This window comes from Betta splendens, chromosome 9 (assembly GCF_900634795.4).
Source record: "Betta splendens chromosome 9, fBetSpl5.4, whole genome shotgun sequence".
In the NCBI taxonomy this organism is placed as follows: Eukaryota; Metazoa; Chordata; class Actinopteri; order Anabantiformes; family Osphronemidae; genus Betta; species Betta splendens.
In genome coordinates this window covers 4,456,930-4,480,599 of record NC_040889.2, presented here as the reverse complement: position 1 = coordinate 4,480,599, position 23,670 = coordinate 4,456,930, and the positions used below count along the sequence as shown (strand labels likewise).

Genomic DNA, 23,670 nt, shown 5'->3' with positions numbered 1-23,670 from the left:
GAGATATGGCTCGATCCAGTCTTTTTGATTATTAAATTCACAAAACCACCCACAACCGTTCCAAAATTATCTCGCTTTCTCTGGGAAGTTCTGATTGAACACGCTCGTACAGACGTGTTCCATGTGACCTTTAATCAAACTTGAGTTATGAGCTTTACAATATTACAAGCTTGTGGTTTTTCCTTGTGAAATAGAAGAAGTGAACAATATAGATTTGTGCTTCAATGTTTAATGCCATGGACGTCCTATGCAGATGTTCCTACAGCAAATAAAAACTGTGATGTGACTTGAATTATTTTGCTCATAGCTGGTGAAGTTGGGACTTTCTTATTAGGTGCTTCATATAATAGGTCTGTTTGCGAAACTCAATTACCACGAGTGTAATTGTTGAAAAAGTGGGAGGCACAACACAAGGTCTTTGCTAATGTGACAGTGCAGTAGTAACAGTTGTGGTGTCTGCTCTCGAAGTGTTTGTCTATGACTCAGTATCTGTGCTGTGACGAGGGAGAAGCTGCTGAATGCACGCTTTGTGTTTGCATTGAAGGAGTACAGCTGATATAAAGACAGCATGAGCATGATGGGATGGCTAAAGGCTACTTTATTCATCAGTAAACCTCAAAAGAATTTCCAGTCTAACGATGAGGTGTCACGTCCCGCAACAACACTCCTTCACACGTTCCTTCGTCTTTAGTGAGAAGGACTATTTAACCAGGAGTGTGTCGGTGGCTTAGCATGAAGGAAAGCCTTCTAACAGCAAGCTTTCGCTGCTCAGCCTCATCCAAAGTCACTCACTGGCACTGAACACAACCTGGCAGAGCATTCAGGCCACTTTGGCATCTCAGACAAACAGTCCAGAGGGAAACTAATGCAAAAGTTTGGGATCTTTGTTTAGAGCTTGGCCAAGGTTTGCAAATGCTTGAAGACAATAAAAAGAAACAGAAATTCATTTATTTAGATATTCCCAGAGTCCAAACTTGTTTGAAACAGAGAGAAGCAAAACAAGTGCCAGACGGGCAGTGACTTCTATTTCCTGCATCACCTTCTATACTCTTCCAAAGCCTTTAAATTATTGTTGATTGGACGAAAACATAAAATCAGGCCCAGGAATTAGATAGGTTGACCTGCAGCTGCCCTGAACGCTGCGAACCTTCCCGTGTCCCGTTCGCCGCCGCGGTAACTCACACCAAGCGTAATAAACCTTCTCCAGAGCTATAGCTGCCCTCGTCGCTCCAGAATAGCTTGTTAGCCCATAAAGCAGCGTATACAATTAGCTGATCCTCCAAAGGTCTAACGGGCTTTTACAATCAATTCCGTATTGTTTTCTCCCCGACATAAAATCAATGAACGTCCCATCATGAAAGCTGTGCTACTGTAATGTTAGCGCATGATGGAGAACGTTTGATTACGGGCCACCAGGTGAAGGACTTTCCGGAGGCCTCCTGGAGGATGGAGCTGCTTTTAAAGCAAAGCGCGTGTAGCCGCAGCTTCGAGGCTGCTCTTACTGGACACGTGTGATCTGAAAAAAAAATTATAGATCATCTAGTAGCAGGCATCTAGGACACAGACCTCTCCAGAAAGCCAGCGCTCAACCCTCTGATTGTGGTTTCAGGCGTGGAGACCTACACACGGGCAAACACAACCTGCAGCGAAACGCGGCCACTGTACAACAATCAGCTGTTCCTGCATCTGCCGCCAGCCCGCTGCCTGACAGTACCGATTTTACAGCCGTCCTCGGCCACAATCAGCATCGGGTCGCTCTGGCTCGGGCCGGACGTGCCCTACTGCGCTGGAAGTGAGACTGCCAAATTGCTCTTTCCAAATGCACGCTGGCCTGCCCCCGGAAACCACTGGCCCAGTTTATTGTTCCCTTTAACAATGGAACTTTAATAAGTGATGACGAGCGCGTAGGAAAGGTGCCGCTCTGACCTGCTCAGGCTGCTGTGGGTTTGCTCACCCGCGTTCAAAAGAAGGAACACACAAAAACAAAAAAAAAGCTTTAACAGCCTTTATCTGTCCTCCGCGGGTGCTGCCTGCCAGACAGTCCCTGACTGTCCCTGACCCGCATAAGGCTCTTGTCACATCTCTCTTTCAGCCCGGAGAAATGGAGTTTGACTCGGGCTGCTCTTGCTCTGAATCCCTCCGGGGACTGTATTAAAAAGGCATCGCAGCAATGTTGACAGGAATACATTTATCGGGATTGTGTCTCCTTTCAAGAGGCGGCTGGGGGTGGCGCTGGCTGCCACAGGTCGCCGTGGCTGGCTGGCAGGCCATTTGATCTCCATATCACCTGCCCCGCCGCCAGGCCGGGCGTCACGTTGAGGACAGGATGGAGTTAAAACGCATTCATCCATTACCGTCTTTCCTGAGGCCCAAAGCTCTTCTTTCTCTGTCTTGCAAATGAATCCTTGCGCCGCAGCTATGGCGTCGCTCACATCACCTTAAAGGTCCAGCTGCGAGAGCTGCGGAATATAATTGTATGAGTGTTGGAGCTAATGGCATCACCGGCTTTATACGTGAAGCACTCGAACGGTGTGCTGTGATTTAACGCGCTGAAAACATCCGCGTGGATGCCATTTAGGCCTTCTGCATCAATTCAAATCAGTCGGCAGTGGGACATTTCACTCCCCTGTATTTTCGCTCCGCTAAGCTTTGCCGTGGTTTACAGCTCCTGTAAAACCTCGTAAAGGTGTGAGAACGGTTATTGTGACGGTATAACTATCAATCTTTATTTTTACTGCAAATGAACACTTCCGCAGTCCCGTCTACAAAACAGGGAACTGTGGGACGGTGACGTATTATTTAGGCTGTTTCAGAATAACTGCAGAACGCGTGTCGGTTCGCACGGGGGCGAAGCCGCTCGTGGAGGCGCTTCAGCAGCTGAAAGGAGCAGCCGGACACTGCTGCCGTTTAAAATCAGCTGTGAAGTAACCCAGCGAGGTAAAAACCCAGCAAACTGACTGCGGGTTTGCCATTAATCCTTGGTTAATTAGTGTAATTTGCGGGTAAATTGTGCCAGCAGGAGAACAATGCTCCTTTATGGCTTTTGTCATTGTGCTTCACCTTTAGAGGCCCTGCAGCATTATGCGAACAAGGCTAGGATGAAATCTGACTCCGACACCCATTCTGACAGCAAAGTCATTACTAGGAGATTATGAATCAAACATTTAGTCCACAGCCAGGTTTATGAGATGGATTGCTGAGGGCTCCTGGGCTCTTTTGCATTTAAATAACCTCTCGTGGCCCAGTCAAACAGTCCGCTTTATTAACGCTCACCCGGACTAATGATATGGAACGTCCTATTAATTGCTGAAAATGCCAGCTTCAGATCCCCGGTGCCGCTCCTCTTCCCCACCTTTGCCTTTTATGGGGGCCTGTTGACATGGTGATCAAAGCCGAGTGCTGACGCCACCACTTCGGCGTGAATCGAAGTAGAAGCTTCAGCTCAGAGGGATCAGCAGTCTTTATCACGGAGGGACGGCCTAATCTGAAGCACTGACGAAGGCATCGCAACCCGAGCAGCTGTTCTGGGTCCGCTTGGTTCCAATCGTGATGTGAGAACACATACGGTTTATGGATGTATTGGATCTTTCAGCCAATCCTTGCCTCTCCTATTCATCTACAATTCAGATAATTCTAAGTCATCTAGAAGCAGATATAAAATAGTATGCGGTTTATCAAGGCGCTCCAGACACTTTGGCTCTAGTCCTGAGGGCAGAGTTTCCTTGAGGCATCATTTATCCCCATTATTTCAGTAATAGAGATCACGTGACATACAATCATAAAACATTTGTGGGATAGTTTCAGGCCTGAGTTGTCAGGTTTATCATTAGTGCATGAAAATGCTTTATTTTTATCAGACGTCACTGGAGAGCACATCTGCTGTGAAGCTCTGACCTGGTTGACACACAGCAACTATAAAGGGGAAGATGCTAGTGAGGCGCTCTATGATTTCCGTCTGCATCCTGATCAATATTACATCCTTGTTAGTGAGACAAAGTATCCCTGCTTTCACCCCTGGTCCCGCTGCAGGATCGCTGCGCCTCTCTGCTCGGCCCAGCTCCCTTCTAATCACACCTAAAAGGGGAATTTTGATCAAGATTAATTGCATCCCTTGAAACCCTGGCTTCCACCTGCCAGTTTTGGGCCCTTTGCCACCCAAGCGGCCCCTGAGAGTATCAGATTAACCCAGGCAAAGCACTAAGGTGGCTGCCAGGGAGGAGGAAGGGGAGCCGTGGAGTCAGGCACAGAGTTGTGTAACAGAAATGCAGGATGGGGACCTACACTGATGGATTTAGGGAATTTGAGTGTGTGTGTGTGTGTGTGTGTGTGTGTGTGTGCGTGTGTGTGTGTGTGTGTGTGTGTGTGTGTGTCTCAGTCCCTCCCCCTGCTACTTCATGTACCACGCTTGAGTGGCTGCAGGATCTGACAGGCTGGCTTCCCAGAATTCCCGTGTGGAGGACCTCTCCAGGCTGGAGGGCCTCGTTGCCATGTGAACCACACAGAGAGCGGAATGCGCCGCGCCAGGTCTCCCATGTGAGCCGTACGCGTGGAATCACACCTGCTGCTCGTTTAGCCCACAATAAACGGAAGCTACTTGGATGTATATCTACTTTTTAGTTTGACAGACACGTGTTCGAAAGGTTTCAGTTGGAGATGGAGCTAAGTGAAAATTAGTAGAATGTGAATGTGAATGTCACACTTGTGTCACTTTATTAGTTTGTATAAGTCATAAGTATAATTTCTGAAATGTTTCTTATTTCATTCATTCATATATTTCAGACCTAGCATATGTTAAATTTTTTAAAACCATCCCTTGTCATATCGCAAAATTTGGGGACCCCACTCGCTGAAAGGACCTCCTGTAAATTGAATTATTGCAGGTTTCAGGGCTTCTTCAGTTATTAATTGACAAATGTGTGGCATGTTAAATACGCAAACGCTGTTTTCAATGCCAAAAGCAGCACATAAGTTATTTATCATTATTATTTTATTTAATTTATTAATAAGTATCCACTAATAACAAGCTCCTTGAACGTCAGACAGTATGATTGTTATACAGAGCAGTTAAATAAGACAAGTGAAGTCTGTGCCAGTTTTCTTGCTTAACTGCCTCTCTGTGTTGACATTTGCCAGTAATTGCAACTTTCACAGGTGGAATAACTAAAGTAGAATAGAAGCGGCAGAGTTCAGACAACGCCGAGCCTGTGAACGCAACCCGTGCGAGCTGCTCCAGCCGAGCCCACACATCCAGAATAGACTCGCTGAACCCTGACTGACACAAACGTGTTCTCCCACAGGAACAAGATAAAGGGCCGCGGCAGGAAACTAATATGAGATATAAATCCCCGCTCAGATTTGTTGCTCATGTCTCAGTTACTTGTCACCGTCTTTGTGACCTCTGACTGGCGTAATCTTTTAATATCTGACGATCCGCCTGCCGCGGTGAAGCCGGGGGTCAGCCCCGGCGCGACGCGGGAACGTGTGACACAGACGAGATACCGCTCCACTTCCTTCTTATTGCCAGCCTCGATACGCCGTCGGAAAATGAAAGCGAAGCACCGGGAAGACAACAAACACAGCTGTGAAAATCATCCGGCGGTCCAGCTAAAGAAATAGATTCCCTAATTCTGCTATTTTCTTTCATTATACTACAAAGTGCTCCTGAAAGTGTGAAGTCATTTGCATGTAAAGTGTCTTGACTTCCAAACCCCCACTGGGTTTATATTTTGGCTGCGGGCTAAGTTGACGATATCTCTCTCGCTCTCTCTCTCTGCCGCTCACACAGAAGATGAATGAAGTTGCCCATCCGGAAATCCGGGCTTCCTTCTTAGAATTTGCACATTTCTGTCAAACCTCTGGAGTGGGACAGCGAGGCGCGAGTCACAGCTCCATCTCTTAGCAGGAGCCTTTTAGGAGCCGGGGCTGCTTTCTCTGAGCCAGTCATTCATCCTTTACATACATTCTGGAAGGGGAGCCAGTGCAAAGTATGTGGGGGGAAAATACACATTTCACAGGAGAAATCACTGCAAGAGATGTCCCTAACATGTAGCATCCCCAAATGCCTCCAACTTGTAGGAAAAAAAATTCTGGGTTTTTAAATCTCATTTACATTTTTGTCCTTCTTTAAGTATGTGTGCTACTGGAGCAACATCAATATTCATCATTCATTCATTAAACCCAAAACAGTAGGCCAAGAGATGGTGAAGGGTTCTTCTCATTGCTATCATCAAAACCTTCTAAACCTTGTTTTAATAGTATTTGTGAAGTATTTGCTAAATTCTGTTTCACCCGTGGCACCAAAATTACAGAAAATCCAATTCAAGTAGCCGTCCATGAAATATATATAGTGGAGGTTTCCCAGTGTAAAATGCACTGCCGCCCAGTCGGGTCTCAGAGCGCGCCGCCAACATTTGAGCATTTGAACGCTCGAATTGGAATATCTCAGCGTTACCATGACAATAAGCAAATGTCACGCACCTGAAGACGGAGGTGGCAGCGAGCAGAAGAGCTGAGGTGAGGAGCGTCGCCCTTGCCATTTTTCCTTGGCTTGCACCATCATCTGCTGATGCAGTTATTACAGACTTGCAGGGGGAGAAAAAATCCATTCAAGCAGCAGCAGCCCACAGCGGGGCAGCGCCAGGATTTCAGTTGAGCCACAGTGGGAGAGGAGGGACTTTTTTCACTTTTCAGCGCCAGAATGCATCAGTCTGCTGCAGCCTGACGTGAACATGTACAGTACAGTGCAAAGCAGTGTTTGTGATGCACATTTGTCTGCTTTAGGGTCGGAATGAATGGCTGTCTCCTTAATGAAGACAGATCAAATCCACATCTGTGCCCTTGTTATTAACAGCAGCCGGAGCCACGCGCTCATACCACAACAAATACACCTCTACATTCCCAAGCTGTGGATGAAGCCTCTAAAGGCTCAAGGTCGCGCTGGCCGAGATGGAAATTCATTCCTGACTCCCAGAATTTGGTGGAGGTGATAGATAGAGAGCCCCTTCCCCTTCATCACTTATTTAGATTTAAGCCTCCCCTGTGCTTGCTTGCTTTCCTTCTTGCTCTTCGCCTCACGTGGCTAAAACAAGCATCAGCAAAAAAAAAAGAAAAAAAAAAGAAACCAGCACATTTTATCAGCAGCAGCCAGGAAATCATTCACCTATATAATTACAAATCGACAAAAGGCAATTTGTACAGTATCTGATTGCAGGTGAAAGACTCATAGGAATCAATATTTCCTATCCATCTTTTCCTGAAGAGTTGAGGTCTTTGTCCCACCTTTCTCTCTCTCTCTCTCTCTCTCTCTCTCTCTGTATATGCATGATCTTGATCCTATGATGGTCTGGCATCTTGTCCATCTCTCGATCATTGACAGGTGACCATCTCCTATTCTGGCTGCGTGAATGGATGGCTATATAGTTTTCTAAGCTAGTTTATTTGTTGATTTTGATCATATAAACCGGGACCGACTTGAACTGTGCACAGTAAGATTTCATTACATTGGTGTGCCTGAGCTTGTGTGTGGGCAGAGCAGAATATTACTGCTGCTGCTGCTGCTGTAGTAGACTCTGCAACCGTGCGAACAGTTTATGTATTTGTAAATATTTGCCAGACAATGATAGTTCTTCAAAACGAGATGAAATTGTACTGTGATCTTTCTTTCAAAACAGCATCTTGTGGGCCTGGAGTTAAAGCCCATTTATAATAATATTTCCTGTTTATGTAGGAGCCGGAGAAAGAAGACACTTGGAATCAGATTATGGGAACTAAACTACTCCCAACTACGTATAGTTTTTATTTCCCCCAAGCCGTTTGCAGTATGTCGCAATTAGATTGCAGACTTTGCTTGGAATAACCTGCTTCCGTTTCTATATGAGGGTGCGGGGTGATTGATACCGAGCAGAGAGTAGCATTATGCAGCTCTGATATGAAAAACACAGAGCGCGGCTCGGAAAAACAGAAATATAACAAACTTTGTTCTTGTTTGCTGTGATGGATTAGCTCATCGCCGTTGAGCCGTTCTTCATGCCGAACAAGAACGTGAACAGCAGCAGGCGAATCCTTCCCCACCAGGAAGTACTCACGAGGGACCTCGTGAGAACGTAGAAAGATTGGTGCCACTTACCCTTTATTTTTTATTCATTTCTCATGTGATTGGCTTCTTTTATCAGCTCGGATCCTATAATCACTTAACTACATAGTTTTTGTCAAGCATTGCACCCAATCAATGCTAACGCAAAGCATGGAGGCACATAACTCACTTGTTTCCTGCGTTTGCCTCGTTTGCATTCTCACTTCCGCAAGTTTAATAAAGTGAATTGTTGTTTGGCTAATTGCAGGGAGGAGAGCGTGTCTGCAGCTGCTGCTCGTGGCTTGTTTATCGAGGTTCGTCTCACACAGCAACGTCACGTGCGCCGAACATGAAGCTGACGTCAGCTTCAGTTGTTGTTGTAGCGTCTGATGAAGCAGAGTGGGTTTTATGCACAGGGCTGCGTGGGGTTACCACAAAGGCAGATAACTAATAGGAAGGATAGGTCGCCGTGGTAACCCAGGATGCACGGTTAACCAGGCCTGGAGGAGGATCAGAGCAAAAACCCCTTTACAGCCCAGATAGTGACCAGTCGCATCGGTAGTGAAATGACATTCACATTCCTGCAGGATCCCCACCAGAAAAAAAGCATAGCGGAAACATTAAGTGATGAATCATAATCACAATTCTGTTCGCAGCATGTAGTAAGTCATGTGACATGTGAATACTGACAATAATGTGAGATGCACTGTTTTTTAATTGCACCAAGACATAGTCTATGAAATATATACTGTTCTTATATCATCTTATTTAGTAAATTATGGCTTTCCACCCCCATTATTCTGTTGCACACAGATATATTTTATTGTAGAGTGTGTGTGTGTGTGTGTGTGTGTGTGTGTGTGTGTGTGTGTGTGTGTGTGTGTGTTTATACTCACTCAGTGAATTCATGATAACCACACATAGAATGAACCTTCTCATTCCGCGTGTTTCTGGCTGCAGCGCTACCGCTGGCGTCGCGTCACGGCTTGGCACCGATGCGCGTGAGGATGAAGGTGACTGAGGATGACAGGCAGCTAAATGCCTCCTCACCTGCAGCCGATTGCTGAACGCGAACAGGCCTGGTTTAGACAAAACGGGAGCGGGATGCAGCGATCGCGTCGGCCGACGTTGGGCGCGCGCTCTGCGACGGAGCTGTCGCCCGCCTCGCGCTCGGCCCCGTTAACCTCCTCGCTAACACAGTCGCCTTCTGTTGTTAAAGACGTGCAGAAATGTTTTCCCTTGATTCTCTGCTAAGCGGCTTTCTCGCTTAGTGAATTTTTTTATACTTCATAACTCCGGGTGCCTGATGATTTTCCAATTGTGCTCATTCATTATGGAGAGACGGGGTCTTCATCACGCTGCTTCCTGGGAAAATTACCGGCAAAGTTTCCTAGACAGACGAGGGGAAATGCTGCTAATAAATTCTGCATGTAATGATTAAATTTAAATACAGAGGTCAAGAGCTCTCATTATTTGCACTAAAATATTAAAACACGGTTAATATTTCATGCTGCCACATATGCAGCACTGAATTAATTCCAAAAGAAAAATGTTTGCATAGAATCAAGTGCTTTTGGGGCGAAGCATGTAAGCGAGGAACTGGAGATGAATTTTTAAGACTTGTTGTGTCCCAGATGCCTCAGTTTGAGTGTGACTTATAAACACAAGTGGACTTAATACATTACTCTCAGCTGCTGACCCCTGCACACACTGATTAGCATATCTTGATAAATACAATGCTTAAAATGCAGTTATTTCAAGTCTTTCAATGCGTAGAAACCAAAAGGTTCCTTTTCTTGAACGTCAAACATTATGTGCTCTGGTTTGATGCCAAGTGTCAGAAATTTGTCTAAATGCATAATGAGTTTAATAAATGAAGCAGCTCAGCTACAGCAGAAACCAGAACCGAGTCAGGTGTCTAGTATGAGTTTGGAATACATTTTTTAATGCATGAATGAATGAAGGGAGACATCAGCTTTACCATCAGCGCATGAGAGAGGTCTTGGAAATAAAACCCAATTCTGCTTGGCATCTGGTGCCGCTTGCATGTATTGGTAGGACAGCAGTGGGGCAAGTCTCTTTCTCCGCCTGATTAGTTCTGCTCTAGAATCGCGGCATGGTGAGCTAATTGCGAGACGCGGCCGACAGTGAATGGAGTCCTCGAAGGGACTGGAGGGAACAGATCAATGATCCGCAGGCCGAGCGATGACAGGAGACACATGGCTTCATCCAACGCAATGTCAGAATGAAGCATGCAAGTCACGCCGCATGAAGGACGGGCTGCCAGTTTGGACATCTTAAGCTAATTCTGTATTCAATGTCAGGGAGAAATGATGAAGATGTCACAATTATTGGTTTTATAAACATGACTCGGAGTTTTCGGAGTGTTGGGAGAAGGTCGGAATGGCACCAGGACGCAGTTTGTGTCCCTGCGCTTGTCTGTTTTGGAGCATATTCACATGATGGACAATTGCATTTTACACCTTCAAGTACAGGTGGTGATTTAAAGCCAACAGTGACTTATGCCTCCACTTAGTTTTGTTTCACGTGAAAAGCCATTAAAACCAGATAAAAGCTACACACTGGAAAATAATCGACAATCTCATCTTATTTTTGCCGAAATGTTGTGTGTAAAGATATTATGTTAAGAGGAGGTTCAGTGTGACCTCACTCTTGTAGTTTTGGCCTGAGCATTATAATTCCTAAACACCTTCAGTGCTCAGATAGAATTTAGATGATGCAGCGGTCTGTCTACACATAATGTTTTTAACATTTTTTAATATGCTGGTTTTTTTAATTTACCTTATAAAAGCGAATGCATATAAGCCCATTAATTTTTTTTTAATTATCTGGAAAGTATTTCCATGAATTTAGGGAAAATAAAAATATAATGTAAAACAATATTACTCAAATGTAGTACTATGGTAAATGAAGTTAATTATTTTGGCTCATTGTTTATTCTTTACATTTCAGCTAGCTATTAGCCCCATGTTAGCCTTTTTTAGCAGCACTGGAGTTTCTTATCAAAGTATTTTCACACATTTAAACAGGGGCAGTGAGATACTTCATCCTCATAAAGAAAGAATAATTCTAAACTTCAACTTCAACATCACGCTTGCTTGCTGCAGGTTAAATCTATTAATTCTAGGTCTATGTGTAACATGCCAAAAGAAGCTTATGGTGGCTCTTAAAAGCGCCCCCTGCTGGAAACAAGGCAAATAACTTCAAAGGGCATCAATATCAACATATTTTTATTTTCCAAAGTCAAAACATGTCCAAAATAAGAATTACAAAAAATCACAATCCTAAAAGATGCCATACCCGCATTTGCTAAGTTATGAATAGGATGTACTGTATGTTATATTTATTCTTACCATTGTCATTATTTCCAAGAGGCAGTAATTTGGGAAAAACTAATTTGCTTGAATATGCTAATTAATCCAGACGTTTGATGTGTGGACAAAAGCTTGAGATCCAGTGCTGCAGGACTCTCTACATGCATTTGCACTTTAACAAGTGTTTACTTCTCTCAGACACTTAATGGCTAAAACAAAGCCGAGGCCCACTTTATGCAGTGGACTACTTTGTCCTTCCTTGCCCGTCCTGCCTTATATGAATTTACACGCCCGGAGTGATTTCCACACTAAACACTTTCTCGTCTCCTGTCGGGATGAATTTAGACAATGTTTTTCTACCATATTCTTTTCTCCCTAATCGTCTTTCCTCACCTGTCCTTGTATTACCTGCCTCCTGCTCGGTCCCTCTCTCTCTCTCTCTCTGTTGGCTGACTGACTCGTTGAGATGGACGTAATGAGACAGGTCCATGCAGGGAGGGATATGGGGGCATTGCCATGAAGGAGCACAGGCGTAAACAAGGTGAAAAATAATCAGGTGACGGTGGACTGCAGCTCTCTGAGGGCCCGCTGCAGCCACGGGCGCAGCAGCCCAACACAACCATGCAACTATACATCACTTTCTCCTTAGAAATGACTTTTTTACCTTCAGTCAGCTCTTGTTAGCGCCTTCACAGTTCAGCTTTTTTTTCCTTTATTTGTTTCTATGCCTTTCTTGATTTAGCACCGACTCACGGTAATACTTGTTTGCTCTTGGCTGATTTGATTCTATAAATCATTTCTTACACTTCAGTCTGTGACCTTTGCAAATGTAAATTCGGGGGGTTTAATGTTTAGGCGGTGGTGTCTTGTGTTGTTCTTTTTGTGTCATGCCAGAAAAATTAAATAAATACTAAATATAGTGACGTTAAGTTTTACAATTAAATTTATTCACTGCTGCCAATGATTGAATGAAATATCCATTGCACTAATGAGCATGTTTCTCTTCAACACAAGCCTGAAAAGAGTGTCATGGCACAAAGTTGTGCTGATGAGCTGTAACATACTTCATACATACAGTAATCAGGCTTATAACCTGCAGAACTACATTAGTATATTATGGTTGAATCATATTGGGTCACTGAACCAAATACAGTATGTCTAACACCAACTAATACAGTATATGCTCTCCAGCGACACCTGGATGCTGATGGGTGTTGCATGTGTTTGATATCACAAATTAGATTTAAGCAGTGGTTCGGAATAGTTATTCCTGCAGCCATGAACTGCACTGATGAACAACCTGCCCTAATGTGGTGGTGTGGTCCATATTTATGCAAGCAGGTCGGGTTCACTGGATGGAACTCTGTCATATATTAAAAAAGTACTGGAAAACTCAAAAGCAGCGTCAAAACTCACCTGTTCTTCCATTTGATTAGTCCTAATCATATTCTTCAGTATAATAACACTCATAAATTATTTGTTTTTAAAAGTTGCAGCTTTTTGTTGTATTTGCTGCAATTTATTTGTTTATCTAAACCCCGGCTGTTTTGCATTTTTTGAAAATGTCAGATTTGATTAAAGTTCACTGTCCCGTGAAACTACTAAACAGCATAATAACATATTTGCATGTATTGTTACATGCAAATAATGCCTTCGCATTGCTTGGTTCAAACTTGAACGAAACATGTTGCTTTTCTCTAAAATTTTCCTAGTCTAGACTAGGAAAAATGTTGCTAATAAATAGAACAAGCTAAAATGAAAACTGGGACCAGTGGTGATACATACATTCACAGAGTCACATCAATATTTTCTAAGCCACTGAGTGTCTAGGATGTTGTGATTAAACAGTAGTAGTCTAAAGGTGATTGTGAGGCACTTGCTGCATTTCCATGTGTACTGTTAATACACAACTCTGCATTGCAGTTGACTCAAATTAGGGATGAGTGAATTTCTTTCCGAACTCCGTGTCTATGTAAGATTTTGTGCGTGCGACCTTTTGAAGGATATGATATTTATTTTTGTGTTTTTGTGCAGCGTTGCCAAGTCTACAGTAACTGCCAGGTCTCAGTTTCCTTCCTGTAAGATGAAATTGAGTAATGTGGTAGACCACGCTGCTGTGCAACACTCCAGTGAGAACAGCGAAGGTAGGACCGGCCAATTGCATCATTTGGCTCGTCCCACTGCTACGCTGCCGTTTTCCTTCCGACTCGTGCTTTAATCAAGGCTTCAGAGGCCCAATCGATTCGGTCTTCCCGTTCTGCTGTAAAACCATTTATTAAAACATCAAATACCCAGACCTGGTGGACGTGTGCCCAGTGATTACCTCTGCAAATCAATTAAGCCACCGAGTAATTGATTGGATATGAGTCCACGATTCCAGGATCTTGTGTTTTTGGACCGCGTGAAGGTCAGCACATTTGTACCAGTGTCCCTTCAGATTTCCCTCTTTATATCGAAGGGAGTCGCGTTAACCTGAAGGGTCGAATCGATGGATGGGGGGCTGGACGTGTGTTTTTGGTTCTGTGTGGGTAAAGGCATAGATTGCGAGGTTGTAATCAGTAATTGAACTCTCACTTTAACAAGACATGGCTTCACAAGGAGAAGTGAAACCTTTATGCTGAGATATCCAGGAAGTATAAGGAGTCTGGTTTCACATTAACAGTTGCATTAGGACCATAAAGCCAATGTATTGTACATGGGATGGTATTAAATTCAATGTGTTGAAAAGAAGTGGCCTTTATGAGCTTTGGAAGCTTCTGCATTTGACTTTGTCTAACAAATAATGATGGGAGCTTGTGGTCAGTGGCCTGTTGGGAAAAAATGATGCAGACAGCCATTTTCTACTTTGTGAATTGGACGTTGAAAGCACCCTGGATGCAACAGCTGAACTCCCCACAGCATGGAGATGTTGACGTCAGTGCAATTAAAGCTGGTTCACCCTTGCAGCATAAGTCGTATTTGAAACGGGCTGCGGCCGGAGCTCTGGCTGAGCGGGTGAACGCGACTCCCGCATTAGCGGCCGTATCCTCCAAGGCCTTTCACGCTACAAGAGGCCGTATTCCAAGAAGGCAATTATTCATTAAATTGGTGTTGAGACGAGGTTCTGCTCGTTGTGTACTGATGAATTACATTGGCCGGTAATTTGCACGGTAATTAAAGGTTGGAGCTTCTCGCCGCGCTGTGGGCATAAATCACATTTGCAAGGATGTCGGCCGGATTCTGCGAGGCACTCCGCCTCGTTACAGCCCAGCTCCCTAGAGTCTTAGCGGCGTTTGAACTTGAACCTTTTATCACACAGACTTTTCTACAAGCCAACGGGGTCTACAGCAGAATCGCTACCTGCAGCTCAGGTGGTGGAAAAGCTGCGGTAGATATTCCTCTAATGATTGACCAGTCTCTAATTGCTGCTGCTGCTAACTGATTGAACCTCATTACTTTAACACTGCATTCTGCTGCATAAATACTTACTAACCAAATAAATCCGGGCCTGTATACAGTATATCTGGGCTTGCAGTGCATCAGTGCCTCGAGGCTGGGTTTTCCAAGACGTGTGTCATCTTTCAATTTACAAAGCCCAGTACATGGACCTGAGCCAATTATTATATAATTTAATCTAGTATTTATTTTGAAAGAAATCTCATCACTGAACTATGCACTGTTGGTGCACTGTAAACAAAACACTGCCTTAAGCAGATTACTGCCAATGTTGGGCTATACTCTGTGTGCATGGTAATGCACTCAGCCAGTGTTGGGCTCAAATAAATGCAGCTGAACCTCAGTTTTTATTCCAAGATTATAATTGTGATGAAAGGAAATGGATTGGAGTCTGGCTGAAGTACACATAGACCAGAGGATCCTGCCCCAACTGAAGCCTGAAAGAAAGGCAGCATGATGAAATGATGCCCAATGCTCGCTCCAAATTTTGTCAGACCCACAATCGAATAGGAGAAATAATGCGTGAGCCTCCGTGAACCCAGTCCAACTTTCTCTGCTTAATGAACTTCTATCCTGTGAGATTAGCGCAGGCTCTTTTTCTGTTTTCCCTTCCTTACCAAGTTAATTTCCACGGTCTCTGTCAAACAGCATTTTCGGTGCTCGCCATAGTTTAATTAAGAGGAGGTGTGCTGCACTAGAACACGCACACTCTGGCTGGATGAAGGCACTCCTCCGCTGGGACTTGATTCGGTTTGAGAGAGTTGCGTGGGTGGAAGAGATGAGATATGCTTGCCAGAGAAACGTACAGTACTCCACCAACACGCTGAAGGCCCAGAGGGAGTCAAGGCAAAGAATTCCTCCTGGGTTTTCTCTCAGTGACTTGTTCGCACGCTTTCTTTGCCCCCTCCTCTCCCTTTCCCCCCTCATTTGGTTGTGGTAATTCATCATGCAATATCAAAAACCATTCAGAGCTCCAGCACAAACCCGAAACCTTCAGAGCTCAAGCGTAATTAGTTTTGGTGAGGTGCCTATTGAACCTCTTTGACTCCCTGTTCCAAGCAATGGCAGCACCTACTGAATGATATAGAGACAAGAAAGACCCCCGGGGACATGGAACGCATGACAACTGCAAAAGGACAAAGTCTTTGCATCTCTAGCCATGAAATAGATTCCTGTTGTTTCAGGAGTGTGTTCTTTTAACCACACACCTGAGCGGAGCCTGAAAGCATATATTTCTAAAACCTTCAGTAAACTACACACAAGGTAATCATTATCATGCTCAGATTCCCGTACTCTGTATTTGATGAGTATGAACAACACGTTGCTCCTGAGCAGCATTGTATTCTGTTGTGCTACAGTAGATGGCTGATCTTTCTTCTTTGGCTTTAAGCTCAATAAAGAGCCGACGGCCTCTTGAGCCTGCAGCGCTGAGCGCCATCTGTGATTGTGGCCCGACAGCTCCCGTTGCCTGGCGCTGTGGAGCAGGTCACACCACTGCACTGACGCTCCCTGTCAAGATCTGGTGGTCTTTTACGGTTCCTCTTCTCCCCCGAAACGCTGAGAGAGGCTCTCGGTTTAACGTGGCACATCTGGATGTGCCTCTCTGTGTTGTTGTGGAGGGGCGCTGGACGTTTCGGGGCCTCGCTGGTTTCTCCGACTGCGGTAGCACTTCACGGAACCGAGTCGGGAGCAAAATTGGGAACTGTCTGAATAGCGGCATTGGGGTTCCTGCCTTCAGCAGAGATGTGACTGTGTGTGATTTTCTGCCATTGGGCCGATGCTCGCAGGTGCAGATGCGGCACTCTCAATGATTCTACGAATGGACCCTCTACTTTACATTGCAGCTCTTTAAATGAATCGAGTCTTGTATCTTGTATCTTGAATATGGCCTGTGTTGCTCTTGCTGTGCTTTAAGACGCTGGACGTGGAGGCTCGGCCGCTGGTTCTGCTATACTGATTTCCAGTAGATCGATATTTGCCTTGTATACATGTATAGCCTGAACTCAATTATCTTAGCAAACGGACTCACTTACCTGCTCCACTGCGTTTCTCCTGACCAGCTAAAACTTTAGACTATTTATATGCAATGACCACAGTAATACCTGCTTTCAGGGATGCTAATACATTTGTCGGGTATTTCTTTACATAGCCTGCTTCAATTCTCCCATCTTATGTATCTGTGAGTGAGCTGTCGACCAGATGGAATCCCTGAGTGTAGTGCCCACTTCAATCAAATGTTTATGTGCTAAACTCCCCTGAGCGTCCAAATATGAAGTCCAAGCCTTCTGCGTGGGTCAAAAGGTTGGCAGACGCCAGTTTCAGCTGTGGCAGCAGCCTTTTTAAGCTATGCCTCTGTTCCTGCAGCAGCACAGAGCACCCCCCCCCCCCCCCCCCCCCCCCAAAACCCCCGCCTCCCCACCCGCCCCTGCGCAGAAGCCAGCGCTGCGTCCAAATAGAGTTGTAGAAACTAGACAATCTGCGGCTTAGAGAACAAAAGGAGAGGCCAAGTTCGAGCGAGACGGGGAAAAGTCCACGAGATTAGAGCCGTCAATCCCGGCATCTTTAGGACCTCGCCGGGCCTCCTTATGGGATCAACCGCAAAGTTAGAATAGAGGCTAAGGAACTTTTTCAGCGCAGCGCTGCACTCCGACGCCCTACTAGCAGCGTCAGAGCGGGGGGTGGAGGGGGGGGGTGAGTGGGTGGGCAGGTGGAGCCGCTGAGGAACTTTCCCTGAACTCTCATCAGCTTTGTGTCTCCTACTTTCATCTGGGGTCACTGTCAGTGGAGGGTTTATCTCATTAAAAGCGCCCCTGAGATGAAACGGGGACCTTTGCTGCCGAGCACCATAACTCTGAGCTTGTAATGGAGTTTTTGCATTTTTTTTCTTTGTGCTAAATATGGGTCATTTAGCTCTGAGACGTCGTAACCCCGCTGTGTCTACCTGATTAATTAACTCGTGACTTGAAAATTCCACAAGGCGTGAAATTGTGAGGAATAAAATGGAATGCACCGCAGATTTTATATTCTATTGCCTCACAATTGAATGGGTAGAATAAGGAAAGGCAACCACGAGGGAAAAGAGAGAAATTGTATTATGATTCCGTAGCTCTGCAGATATAGCAGCGAGTCACACTGGGAGAAAATATCTGTGCCGGGCCTTGATGAACACAGACGCATACCTAGACGACATGTTTGGATCAGTCGGATAAAGACACTGTCACGGAACAAAGGCGCTGACAAAACTGACAAAAGACACAGTCGAAACCCTGACAGTTATTGAAACGACTTGCTTTTATGAAAAGCCCGTGTTTTCTCACTCGTGTGTTATTTGGTTATTGTCAGTCTCCATGCGCCATTGTCGTCGCCGGCCCGGCCTTATGAAGGCAGGATTCATCCCGGGCCACTGCGATAATAAAAGCCCACAATGGCGGCGCGCACGCCCGTGCGAGGCTGCGTGTTCCACTGCGTGATGATGACCCCATGGCTCGCTCAGGTCACCAACGCCATCCATTTGTCCGCTTGCTCACGCCTTTACCAATTTTTCAGCTTGACAATGGTGGGCAGACAATGCAGAGACAGCTTTGAGGGGAAATAACTCCTAGTGACACTATGCGCTGCCAGATGCTTTGGTGTTTATTGTATCTGTGCCTCTTTAATTTGCTTGCTGAACCGTGCTGGAGCAAAATGCAAAACTGCTCACTTGTCTGAAAGCAAAGCCTTGACAGTGTTTTTTTTTGTTGTTGTTTTATTATTTCTCACAAAACTGGAGCTGATATGAATCATCGCCGTATAAAATCAACATCAGCTCTTGTTCCCTTCTCTTGTTTAATTCTTTCCCGCAGTGAACTCACTGGAAGGTGGTTGCTTTAGCTCAGCTGCATGGTGCTACAAATAGATCCACAGTTAAAGGGACCAAAACTTATGACCTTTGCACTGATGAGGACGATGACAATGGCAAAGATCATGTAGTTAGAAAGGGATAGAAGATGCTTCTATTAAACTTTTATTCAAGAGATTTACAGTATATTTTATCTATCTTAAAGTTATTAAGGATCCAAACCATTTTGAGACCTCGCTTCCCTCAGAGGATGTTGTAATAAAATCATGATGGGAGGAGCTGTACAGAATGAATCGCTTATGGCTTTCTTGGTTGGTTGTATCTACATGTGATCAGACATTCACCGTGAGGCGTGTTCCACAGGGCTCCAGGGACGGGGCCAGCAGACGGGATCCATCTTGTTCCTAATTACAGACATATTGGCTTTATTGGCGAGAGGAGGACGGGTGGCGTTCATAACATCAGCTCTTGTACTCGCTTTGGGGATTTATTGTTCATCAGGTTTCTGCGAACTAAATATAGCAGTAACGCCTCTGAGGGTGGTCTTAATGACACTAATGGGCACAACAGTGATGTCACCACAGCCCCTACAATAATATATGTGATGCACTCGGAGGGGTTGCAGGATGTGTTGCATTCACAATCATCAGTATGTTGAACACGTCCTCAACCAATTACACGTATATTGCCTGAGTAAAACTTCATCACCTGTTGATTAAACAGAGCAGTGCATCATGTGTATTTAATTACCAGCACAGCGTTTACCTTGCTCTTGGATCTATTGTATGTCCAGTGTAAAATGCAGGTTGTGATAAACAGCAAACAATGTCAAATGAGCCTGAAGAAATCACAAGTAAACATTTGAGCTCATATAGCACAACGTATGTTCATGCCCCCGTGAATCCTTCGCACCTGTCAGACGTAATTACAACGTACAAAATGACGGCCCTCATTTGGATGTGCTACTTTTGAGATGGAGGATGTGTTAAGAATTCATTATCAAAGCTGTAATTAAATATAACCGACTGTAATTTGTTTTATATTAGTATGTAATGAAAGACGACGTCTCGCTCACATTCATTTGCACTAGTGTTACAGGAATGAGGCCGTGATGATATGATGGAAAGCACCCCGAACATGGTGATGTGTCTTAATCACACACACACACACACACACACACACACACACACACACACACACACACACACACACACACACACACACACACACACACACACACACACACACACACACAGCTTCATATCAACTGTAACACAACAAGTTGTGAGCAAATCATTTCTTGCAGAACCTTCAAACTGTGGGTGATTGGCCAGTAAACAGAATGAGAGAAGAGACTAGGCAAACTTCATCAGTTGTAACACCGGTCAAATGGAGGTAGGATGTGATTGGAAGATCGCTGGTTTCACAAAGAGGTCCCTTCCCTTGAGATTTACATTAAGAGACGCTGTGTAGGGCACCGTTATGGCAGGATGAATGCAAGAGATAACAGTAACTGTTAGGTGAAACTAGCCCAGAAAAACAATATCACACATCGTAATACAGTAGATTGTAGAGAAAATACATCTTTCTTGCATGTTTCCATCGCTTTTTTCCCCTTTCAGCCCGGTAATTGTTGTAAAACTGATTTGCATTCACCTCTGTTATTCCCTCTGCAACAAGTAATCCTGACAAGTTCTTTTGTTATGTAAAGCGATTAAATGAAATTAAAGCACAAAGCTGTTGATAGCATCGGTGGTTTACAGTGGGTCTGTGCAATGAAATTCCTTTTCCCAGAGAATCGATGAGCTCCGTTCCCTTGGTGGACTGTGTAATTACAAAACCCTCATTAGATTATGAAACTATACGGCATATGGCGAGAGGAGGAGATTCCTTTGATGTGCTCTTGTAATGACTGCAGCAGAGGCGAGCGAGAGAGTGAGAGAATTGCCTGCCTTTGCTTCATTTGAGTCTCTTGAAAGAAATCAAAGCTTTCAAAGTGAGGATTTCCGTCCTCTTTTGGACCCCCCTCCCCCCGACCATCCTCGGACTCCTCTGAACCAACTTGGAGCCCGACCGGGAGTCTGGCGTTGACCCCGGAAGTGTCAGACGCTTCTGATTGGCCGAGGCCAGCGGCTTTTTGATTGGCTGCGTGTTTGTCGTCCTGCCACGGGGCGGCTTTGGTGCGGAGGAACGAAGCTGGATGCTGCGGGGAAGCGCTCGCTGCGCGTGCAACATGAGACGGATGCTCCAGGCAGCACTTTGTCTTCTGTTCTCAGCGCAGCGCTTTTCACAGGCTGAAAAGCAGTCACTCAGTGTAACTGTGATTGACGGGGAGACACAGGCAACCGCATGCATAGCGTGCACGGAGGGTGTGCTCCAGAAAACACACATTTAAAGCCCATTCAGAACCCTCAAAGTCTTTTCTCTGTTATATATTATTGCAACTTCTAGACAAGCAATGCAACGATACCAAATGAACAACACTCAACCGGACTCTGGAGCAGCGCTGCTTTAAACTGTTGGTTCAGATCCAAATTGACTTACTTGCTATTGGGTGGGAGGGGTCCCTTTACGAGGAAGTTATGCAATTTTTTTAATAAGTCTGCCTCCCACAGCAACAAAAGCTAATTTCTCACTGGGGTCTGCAGCTGAAACCATTTAAGAACGGCGCATTGAGAGGAGGGGACGGTGAGATGCTTGAATAAAATCAGCAGCCGATTGATGGGGAAGACCAAAAATATAAGGTGAGTCACGAGGTCGTGCATGGTCATTCCTCAAGCTCACCGTGTAAAACACCACTTATTTAAATATAGCTGCTGCACCTCCGCCCTCTTTGCTCCTCGAGTCAATCGTGCAATTTAAAAGCAAAATGCCCGTTGTACAAACATGCAATTTTTAAGATTGCAAACGCAATTTGGTACTTGCTGTTTGCGACTTATTTCTATTAGAAAGTAGCTATGGAATTTTATTTCCTCTCGCTCTCCCACGTAAAACATTCACCTTCAAATAGTTTTGTGAGAGAAAGGATCAGAGCTGTTGACAGAGTTGTGAGGGACTCGCTACTGTACTGAGATGAGAGCGGAGCAGCTGAACTGGAAGTCTCGTTGAGACGCATGAAGTGGCGTTTCCTGCGGCCGCGTGTGTCTGTTTACGCATAAAATGACGTGCAACACAGAAGCAAAAAATGCAGCAGACTGACTTTAAGTCTTCATAAAAGTCTGATCAACATCATTTTGTGACACAATAAAAAGACACATACGTTAAGTTTGGTTAACACAACCATAGTTTATTACTGATGTCATCACTTACACAGATAGAGGAAGTGTCATCAATGCCGAGGGGACGGCGATAAGAGTTTCTAATTGGTCGAGGCTTGTTTCCCCTTTCTGTGTAGCGGAGCACAGTATGAATGATACATTGCTGCTGCGTATTAGTTTGAGAGTCGCCGCGAGCGTCTGCCGCTCGCTCGCTTTGTCAAAGCTAAACGTAGAGACGAAAAGACTCATAAAACCACAAGCTCCGTTGAATATGCGCCACGCTTACAACATACTGACCTGCTCGCCCCGGTCAACTGCTGCCCGACTCCCTGTGAAGGACACACGACTCTGGAAATGAACACGGAGGCAAAGTTCACCATTGTTGGAGGTTGAAGCCTGGAGACTGAGCGGTGCGGCTGATCCCAGGTAGTCCTTCAAAGGAAGCGCTGCTCCTCCATAGAGTTCAAGAAGACGTGTTCAGCTTTCCTTAGATAACTGTAGTCCCGAAGCAAGGAAGTCTCTATTTACAGAAGGGTCCCTTTGAATGAATCTCTTCTCCTTGGATGAGCCGACGAACGGATGCGTCTGTGACAGGAGCAAATCACAACATGTTAAAATCAGAGCCACTGGGAGAATCTTGTCCTGCAAGTAACTGTGTCTCATTTATGACAGAAGGTCTGATGAATGAAAAGGACCTAATTCAGTGGGAGCATGGATGGTTTATCGTTGTGACTTGGACTTTATGATGTTTAGTTTGTAATATAAGAAAACACATTTATTTATACGTTTGACCACTATTCCTGTCATTTAACTCCTATTTTTACTCCCTCCTCTCTCCTGACGTCATACAGGTGTCATTTCTGCCGCGTGCTAAAGCCGGGTCGTCTCCGTCCTGCTGTTATTGGGGATGTGCCCTAGAACGCTGCCACCTGTCAACCTGGTAATTGAGGTTGTCTGTTCTGTTGAGTTGTGATGTTTAGCCCGTAGGCACCTGGGGGCTCGTGGGAAATGATGAGAAACCTAAATATTGGAAAAACGGTAATATTGGGTAATCATTTTAAAAAAATGTATCAACTCTCACTAACACGACGGCAATGTCCAAGGCTGGATTGTTTGCTTTTTGCAAAGTTGGCCAACACTTCATTTTATGTGAGCTGCACCTTCTATGAAACTCTGGGCTGTAATAAAGCTGGACTGACTCGTCACTGAAAACCTAATCTTCAGAGTAAGACGACTAAAACAACATATTACGGGGAACCTCCTTTTCAGGCGTCGCAGTGGCTCCTTCAGACAGTAAAAACACCTGTGGGGTTCGTTCTGCTTCAGCTTCCTTTGAGTAGCTTAAAAAAAGACTTATATTGGCTTCATGTATCAGCATATTGATCTTGTAGATGCTATGAAGCGCTCAGGCAAAGGGATGCAGCTGATTGGGCCGTGCTCTCCACACACTCTTTCCTGGTTTGTTGCTGTCAGATCCTCTGAAGACCTCCATTCTCCTTGAGATTAAATTGCCTGTCATGAAGGCTTGTGGCTGACTGGCAGCTACTCTGCACCTCCAAAAGTACATTTTGGAAAAGACTCTCAAGGAGCATTACACAACAACCTTCATAACGACGTCTGCTATCGATTCCCGCAGTCTGTCAGCCGCCGCGCGGCTTTGACGGACTGGAAGCGAAGCCGCCGCCGAACTCGCGAGGCTCCATTATGGATGCTGAACTTTTGATAAGATGCAGA

At 45.0% G+C, this 23,670-nt stretch overlaps 1 protein-coding gene across 2 annotated transcripts in view; it reads right to left on the bottom strand.

The window, feature by feature from the left end:
- Window positions 1-21,939: 21,939 nt before the first annotated feature.
- Window positions 21,940-23,670, bottom strand: part of LOC114861639 (chemokine-like protein TAFA-2) — a 30,488-nt gene continuing 28,757 nt past the window's right edge. Inside the window, exons 6-7 of one of the 2 annotated variants that reach the window (XR_003786839.3) lie at window positions 22,234-22,521; window positions 21,940-22,159 (exon numbers count right to left, since the gene is read on the bottom strand). The gene's annotated coding sequence lies outside the window, so the exon portion shown is untranslated. Of the gene's footprint in view, window positions 22,522-23,670 lie in introns of both variants that reach the window. The other variant, XM_029161088.3, reaches the window with a different exon arrangement.